The 9710-nt window shown below is 27.3% G+C and overlaps 1 pseudogene; it reads left to right on the plus strand.

Moving 5' to 3' along the window:
- The first annotated feature begins 4612 nt into the window (after positions 1–4612).
- Positions 4613–7604, plus strand: LOC112722107 (kinesin-like protein KIN-14I; annotated as a pseudogene).
- The last annotated feature ends 2106 nt before the right edge of the window (positions 7605–9710 follow it).

Raw genomic sequence — 9710 nt, forward strand, 5'->3', positions numbered from 1 at the left:
AAGAAGCAACGGTAGGCCTGGAACTGGAACCGGCTACCGTGGCTACAGTGGTGGTATTCCGGTTCGAATCCCCTGAGCTGGATACCACATCAACCAGCTTTGCCAATAATTCTGGTGTCCTCACCTCTGGAAACTGCCTCCGACAAAGAAACATGACTTGCAGGTCCTCATCACTACCAATCGTGAAACAATCATACTTCACGGTATCCTGCAGGACCGTGACTGGAATGCGATAGAAAAACTTCTTAACCTGCTTCGCACCTTCCAGACCAAGTTTCATCAGCACAGATCTAACAAGGTCATCATAGCTTGTCGTTGGATTCACGACAATACAGAGAGGATCCTTATCTGTGAACTTCAAACCGGAACGAGTTTTCCTCTTAATGGATCCTCTGTGGTGAACCAAAACAACAAAACTCTCCTTACTAGCCATCTTACACCCTCTAATGAGAGCAACTCACGTTTACAACCCTATATATACTGCTCTGTATACCACTAAATCGAACCATTGTGGTTCGAATTAGGAGTTGTGTAATTCGAATCGGCTTGGTTCGAATTACTTCATGCAGCATCTCTCCCTATAATTCGAACCAGCCTGGTTCGAATTATATGAAGCAGCTTCTCTCTCTGTAATTTGAACCAGCTTGGTTCGATTTACTTGAACCATCTTCTCTCTCTGTAATTCGAACTGGATTGGTTCGAATTATTAACGAATGGAGTTCGAACCACCTTGGTTCGAATTACATAAAAATATGGTCTGGCTTATTGCTGAAACGATTTTCACTTTGGCGTATTTACGTTACATGATTCTTGACTTGGCTTATTAGGGTTTTTTACCCAAAATTATTTATAATAAAAAAATCAAAAAATAATTAATATATGTGTACTTAAATAAGGAAAGATTTAAAATTATTTAAACAAAATAAATAAATATATCCTACGAATAAAAAAATCATTGACTAATCGATTAATATATACTGGTAGAATAAATAAAAAACCATTAAATAAAAAAAATAGTATGTTTTCAATTTTGGGAATAAAACGTAAATAATTATAATATAATAATTTGTTTAATTATTAATATTTATAATTGTTATTTTAAATCATAAATTTAGAGAAAAAAAAGTAGCTTAACAAAAATGATTAATAACTATATTAGAGTTGATACACATAACACTAGATTAAGAAAAAATAAACGCAATTACTATAATTTAAATTAATTTTAATATAATAATTTAAAATTATAATTTCAAACTTATCACGTATATAGTATGAATTATTGAACAATTTATTATCATGTACATGGCACGAATTATTAAACAATTTCTCATGTGTTTTTTTTTTCAAAATAAAATACTATTTTTACTTATAATTATTATTCTTTATCAACTCTTTCATTTAAACACTAATATTATTTATTAATTTTTTTATTTTTATTCCTCACATTTATTAAAAATTTCTTTTCAATAATTTAGGTATTAATTGTTGTTATTTAATTAACTTATTTTAGGTATTTACTTATTAAAATTTTAAGTATTAATTATACCTCAATTACGGTATTAAGACTTTGAACATAATTTCAATTTAATTTTGGACAATATCAAAAATATATATATATATATATATATATATATATATATGATATTTTAGGTATTAATTATTATTATCTATTAACTTATTTTAGGTTTTTAATTATTAAAATATTAGATATTAATTATATTCTGTTTACCATGTTAAGTCTTTAGACATAATCCCAATTTAATTTTAGACAATGTAAGAAGCAAATATATATATATATATATATATATATATATATATATATATAGTTTGTTATTTTTTCATTACATGACATATTTATTATTATATTTTAAATTTAGAGTTTCTTTGATCTAACATTGCAGTGAAAGAATAGCAAACAAAAAAAAATGAAAAAAAAATATGGGAACATTCTAAACATGATTATCGCTAATCTTTTTTTCTTTAATTTTTAAATATATTATTTATTTTATTTATTTAGAGTAATAACTAAATTTATTATAACTATAGTAAAATTATCTTTAAACTATTAGTATTATTAGTAAATTTTTAAAATTATTGACATATTATTAGTATATATAATAAGCAGTAAATTTTCTTTCATGTTTATTATTTAAAAAATTTATAATTTTCACATAGTCTTTATTCTATTTTTTTTCATACCTAATGATTATTGACTACGATCCTATTAATAGTATCACTTATAGTAGATTATACGAAGAGAAAGTATGAAAAATAAAGACAAGAATTATAAGGCTATAAAAAGTTCCATTCAAGTTTGACAAGAATAAGACGGTTTACATAGAAATAGTTCTAATAGATGATAAGATTCATTGATTCATTTACTAGATTTTTTCAAGTAATGCTAAGTTCAATTTATAAATAGAGTTTAATTTTGATGCACTGATAGTGTAAAGCGTTTTACATAGTCGTGCAATCACATCCGTTCTTTTGGATGACCATTCACGCGGTCAATGTGAAATGTATTTATTTTTATTGATGTGTCATTACGTAATTGGATACACGTGTAAAACTACTTTACACTGTCAGTGCATCAAAATTAAATTCTTATAAATATTTGTAGTTCATATTTTAAGTTAATTTTATAAGTACACCATTTCACAAGTCAAAGACAATTCTTTTTAATAGCTTTGTAAATGCTAATAGTTTTTATATTTAATTTATTTTGCAATACGATAAAATTCATTGTTCAATCAAGTCAAAGACAATTCTTTTTAATAGCTTTGTAAATGCTAATAGCTTTTATATTTAATTTGTTTTGCAATACGATAAAATTCATTGTTCAATCAAGAATTATTTGACAAAAATATTTAAGAATGAATTGGTAGAAAGGAAAGTCTATGTTTTCTCAAATTTTGAGATCGAGAAATCAAGCGAAATATATCTTCTGATTGTACACACGTGCAAAATATCTTTTAAGATAGAGTCAGGTATAGTACATTTGGTCGATGATCGTAAAATTCTGGATAATCATTTTAATTTGCTTGCTCATGCTGATATATTGAAACAAATAAATGAACGATTTTACTTATTTGGTACGTAATTAATTTATATTAACCCACACAAAATTATTTTCCTTTTGATTTTAAGTTTTTCCAAAAAATTGTATAATAGCATCATTTTATCGATAACAAAAATTTTAACAGTTTATTTATGAAAATATTTGAAATTATATTGTGACTTTTTTTTAAAGGTATATCCTTTTATTAATATACTATTGTTAGTTTTATTGTTTAATATAAAATAAATCAGTAAATTCTTTTTATTTTATACACGTTCGAAGTTATAATTTTTTATATTATTCACTCATTTGTCCTTAATTTGGTACTTTTAATTCATTTTTTTTTTGTTAAATTAGATGTTATTAGATTCTTGATTAGAAAAGAAAAACTCATATCATGGTAAAAAATAGAGAGAAGTGACCAGTACATTGTGATTAATCTTCATGATTTGCAGTATGTAAAATTTTAATATGAATATTTCTTTAGGTTATAATTATGTGTTGTGATGCAAATTTTTTTTTTCTTTATATATTACTACTTACTCCCTTAATTCTCGCTTTCATTCAAAAATGAGAAAAAAATAAGATATACACTATGAGATCAATTTACAATCCAATTACTTGATCATCTATGTGATCACCAAGCAACCAAATACATAATTTATTCTCTAATTTATAATTTAACAAAGACATTGGTAAACATATTGGTTTCGCATTTATTTATATATTTTATTTATTTATGTTATATTTGTAATTGTATTATATCTATTTTTATCAATATATTATTTTTTAAAATATCGTTAGTGTTAGCACATTGTGTATTAAATAAATTAAATAATAGAAATACGTAACTATTTTCTTTTTCAGTCAAGATTAAGTAAAATACTGTAATTTAGACTTACAATATCAACATATTAATAACAAAATGAAGAAAAAAATGTAATATTATATCAAAAAATTTTTTTTAAATCATAATTGTAATTTATGATTGAAATCATAATTTAAATATTTTAAACGGGATAATTTCATTTAGAGAATTCATAATTCAAACATAATTTTTATACACTTAATAGCTACATTCGAGTTAATACATTTAATACAATATTTAAAAAAATACGAATAATGCACATCATATTATTTATTTATTAATTAAATTATTACAATTCAAATTAATTTTAATAGAATAATTTAAAATTAAAATTTCAATTTTATTACGTGCATGACACGGGTTATTACACTTATATTTTCTATTACTCAATTTTATTATTATTATTATTATTAATATGTACACATAACTTGACCAAATATAAATCTCCTTTTGAATCAATCAATATTCGCATAAGTGACATATACATATTAATCCTTATATCCTAAAAGAATAATTAATTAATTTTATACCAAATTGATAACATACACAATTAGATCCGAGACAATTATAGTAATACTTTGTACTAATGTTTCAAAATAAATCAATTACCATATCAAATTTAAAAAATGGATACGGTAAAATATATATATAAGCAGCCGAAAGTATATATATATAAAGCAATCCAAATGGCGACAATAACATGTATGCTGAAACAATACTAAAGTTTTATATATATATATATATATATTTTTTTTTTTCAAAATAAATCAATTACCATATCAAATTTAAAAAATGGATACGGTAAAATATATATATATATAAGCAGCCGAAAGTATATATATAAAGCAATCCAAATGACGACAATAACATGTATGCTGAAACAATACTAAAATTTTATATATATATATATATATACGAACAGTCGCACATACATAATCAAGAATTCATGATGCATGAGTGAACGTACTAATATACATGGTAATAAAGAATCCATGATGCATCAGTGAACGTATTAATATACATGGTAAATTCTATGGTGCTTATAATTTGGTGCCTAACTTTTGCCTAACTTACTTTTTATGACAACTTTTGAATATTTAATAATTATTTACTTTTATATTTTTAAAATTAAATATTAATTTTTTACCATTTTTGATAAATTAGACAAACACTTTTAGTCATCATAGCAATCACCAATATACATATACACATATGACGCACGCGCATAGTGGAAACAATTTCACCAAACGCGCAACAATTTTATATGTAATTTAAATGACGCATATGTATATATATTGATCCAATAAGATAAAATCGAATATTTTCGATGACTTAATTATGGATGGCTCTGATACCACTTGTTGGAATAAATTATTTTATTAATCCAGATTATCCATATTGAATCACAAAAAATATATCATAATGCAGAAGCGTACCTTTACTAATAGAAATTAGAAATTAAACGAAAGGATTGTCTCAGTCTTGTGGTTCCTTCGGTCTTCCTCAACCAAAGCCTTCTGTATCCCTAGGCGGCTGAATTGTGACTCTTTTGATGGAGAAAGAGCAACAAAGGCGGCTTTGGTATATTGGGGACCGAAACACTGAAGGCTTATTTATATTTGAGCATGGCACCCATTAAACCCTAAAGCCCAAATAAAATTGTATCTAAAGTCCAAAAGATAACATATCTAAAATCCAAAAGATAATTATCTAAGGAACAAAAGATAATTATCTAAAATCCAAATTGTTGGGTTTATTTAATTAATGGCCACTTTCTCTTTATATATTATTGAGCAAAATTAATTTTGTCAAACTTTTTAGATCCAAATTATAGGTAATATTTGAGTTTACTATAGAATCAGACCCACATTCTAGGCTGAATCCAAGAATATTATTGATTTCATTGGGGAGGATGGTTCTGTATTCAATTTAGATCCATCCAAAACATTGAAAGATGGAAGGAAAGTTTTTCACTTCAATCGGGTTTTTGGTGCAAAGGCTGGCTAAAGTAGAGTTCCACATGCTGATTACAGAAATTTTCCCTTCCCTTCCCTCTCTTTTACATCATCTTATTGAAATTTATTCTAACTTTGTACACAGATGAGGTTTTTATGGACACAGACCCGTTAATTAGATCCCTGATAGATGGATATAATGTTTGTATTTTCGCATATGGTGAAACTAGATCTGGGAAGACATACACCATGGTAAGATAAAAGAAGTATGATACACATTCCATTTGTTCTTCCATACATTAATTAACGCGGACACAGACCAATCAAATAAGAAGCAATGTCTGCTTACTATATATGCAAACTTAAACCAATTATATATCCATCTAATATTTTTTTTCTTGTTTCTTTTGGCAGAGTGGTCCATCAGGTTGAACCTCTAAGGATATGGGGATCAATTATGTTCCTCTTAACTATTTGTTTCGAATGTGTAATGACAGGAAAGACATTATGACATATGACATTTATGTTCAAATGGTTGAGATTTACAATGAACAAGTTAGAGACCTACTTGTTGAGGACGAAACAGGTAATAAAATAGAGATTAGGAGCTGCAATGATGATGGATTGAGTCTTCTTGATGCTACATTGAGTCCGGTGACATCTACAAGTGATGTTTTGACCCTGATGAAACTCGGTGAGGTCAACTATGCTGTCAGTTCCACTGCACTGAACAATAGGAGTAGTCGTTCCCACCGGTAATTTTTAAAATTTGTTCAGGTTTGTTCTATTCCATGATGCTCTCTATTTAATTTTCTGGCTAGATGAGGTTGCTTTCATGTGGTTAGACAGCAAAAGAAGAAAATGAAATAAATGAGTCTGTAGCTCTATGCGAATTTGCTTATGAATATAACTATTTCATATCAAACTAATTCTGCCTATTAGAATTGATTAAGCTTTATTCATTGTATAATTCAGTGGTATGTCTGTCTTCGCAGAAAATCATCAACAGCAACCAGAGCAACTAATAGGCTTTCCATATAAAAATGGTGTTGTGTCTAAGCCAGAACAATTAATAGACTTTGCACATAAGAATGATGGTGTGTCTAAGGAAGAACAACTATTAAACTTTGAATTGAAGAGTAATGGGATGTCTAAGACAGCTGAATCGAATGAATTTAGGATCTCTGTAGCACAGCAGGCCGAGCCAGCACCACCATCTCAACCGCAGGTTATAGAGCTGAGTGACGATGACGACGACGACGACGATGATGATGAAAGTGATCAACCAATCATTACAAAAGAGGTTCAACCTTTTAATCAGTTGAAGATATGGTATTATAAAGATCCAAAGGGAAATGTACAAGGACCAATTGACCTAATTTCCCTAAAACGTTGAAGTGATACTAATTACTTTCCTTCTGATTTCAAGGTTTGGAAGGAAGGTGAAAGTCCTAGTGATGGTGGACTATTGGTGAAAATTCTTCAATCTTTACCACCTTTTCACATTTAATGGAGGTAAAAATTGTACATTATGATGAATTTTTACTACCGGTCAATAAATTATGTTTTATTATTCATACTTGAATTTAAATGTTTAACGCATACACTGATAATAAAGGCTGTTTAATCCAGTTGGCTCACCGTGCATGTTCACGGAAAAGATACATCCGGTAACACCATTCGCAGTTGTATGCATTTGATATACCTTTCTGGAAGTGAATGAGTAGACAAGTCTTAAGTCACAGGGGAAAGACTAAAGGAAGTGCAATTCATTAACAAGTCTCCTTCTTGTTTGGGAGATGTGATCACAGCACTAGCTCAAAAAAATTCTCATATTCCATATACAAATAGCAAACTCAGACTTCTTTTGTAGTTCTCCTTAGGTACACACTATTGAATTTTATCTTGACTTCTATTGCACAAGATTCTGTCTTGAATTCTTTTACCTTATAGAGTCTCTGTCTCTCTCTCATGTTTCCTTTAGTAATAAAAGTTATCTTATGTTTGGTATAGTAGGATAAAAATTGACTTATGTTGATCTATTTTGAGGAGGTTGGTAAAGTGATGAAGTAAGACTTTAATCACCTTGAAATAAGATACTAGGGCTCACAAATAATAAAACTTACAAATTCAAAGGTGATTAGAAATTTACTTTTTCAGTTTCCAAACCTCCACATTTTAGATGATCTTTTTCCCCTTTCATGACCATAATTGTTTTACTTTTTCCGTGAACTGTTTCAGTTATAAATTCTAATTTAGGATACAAAAAGATTGGAGCAACTTTATTCTGACCCATTCCTCGGGTTAGTTTAATATTGCATTGTTATGGATGCTGAAATGGGTATTGGCTGACGTTTCTGATATTAAAGGAAGCATTTCTATTTTATGTTTAGATAATTTTAAAAGTTAGCCTTCTTTTAAACTAACTTCTACTTAATGATTTTGTATCATATGCTTTGATGGAGTTTGTTTTTTTTTTTAATTCGTAATTCCTATACCATTATTATAACTATATATTTTTTTTAGACTAAATTATAATTTTAATTCTCACAAGATTCAATTTATTTATAAAATTATTTTTGAAAAAATGGATATTTTAAGTTTTCAAATGTCATCTTAATTTGATAGAAGTTTTAGATTTCATTTTGTACTTGAAGATAATTGGTATATTTAATATTTAATTTTCTTCTTCTTTTTTTCTTGGTTTGTGGGTTAATTAGAAACTTCATTCTATAGTACATATAAACAGTTAATATCTACACAAAGTTTACTTTTTTTTATGTTATAAAAGTTATTGATTCGGTCAGATATAAGAAAAAAGGAAATATTAGTTTAAAAAATTGTTAGGAAGATTTTATTACTAAAAAAATTTTTACTGATAAAATTATTAACAATAATTAACTTTTCTTTTAACAAGTTTTATATTTAAGAGGAAGAACCATATTTTTTTATAAAAAAATAAATGCATTCTTACTTATTTTTTTACTTATATTTGTTAATTTGTATGTTAATCTGTTTTATATTGTGTACAATTTTCGTTAAGTAATTATTTCTTTCATTTTTTTCCTATGATTTTCCATCATTTTTTTCTCTAATTATCAATAAAAAATAAAAATAGAAAAAATTGTGAAAATTAGTTAAACTTTGGGACACATTAAATTTATTGATATCAAAAATTCTGAAATGAATAGAAAAACTTATATTACGATATATTTTTCTCAATATTTAGTTATTTTTAGCTATCATAAATATTAAAAAATTTTCTGATTAATAATTGTGAAATTAATTGTATTGTCTAATGATTCATTTCTCATAACCATTCTTTTAGTGTCATTTATTTTTAATGAATTATCTACATTATTTTAATTATAATCTTATATCTTCTATTAGTATTTTTGGTTGTTTAACGTTACCAAGAAAAGATTAAAAGACCAAATGTGTCTCTCTCTTCTCCCACTCCCCTTCCTACCCCCACACACATGCAATAAAAAAAAAGTTCACAAACAAGACACACACACGCGATAAAAAAAAGAAGGTCAGAAAGAAGACCTAACGTCGTCACCGTCCATCCTCTCCCTCTGGGGTCTCAGCTCACTCAACCCAGAAAGACACCGCCCTACTTTTTGCAGCGTTAAACCTCAAATAATCCTACAAGATACAAACTTGTCGTCATCTCCAGTGGTCCCGGCGTCTCCATTTCTTTGAACAGGAAAATTTTCTGACAATCGAATAACAAGTTAAGATTTTTCCCTAACTGTTGCAGTCCCAACATAATCTTCTCTTCACTTTTTTTTCTTTTGCTTTTCTTTTCATTTTTCGTATCTTTTCT

Source organism: Arachis hypogaea, chromosome 11 (genome assembly GCF_003086295.3).
Source record: "Arachis hypogaea cultivar Tifrunner chromosome 11, arahy.Tifrunner.gnm2.J5K5, whole genome shotgun sequence".
Lineage (NCBI taxonomy): Eukaryota > Viridiplantae > Streptophyta > Magnoliopsida > Fabales > Fabaceae > Arachis > Arachis hypogaea.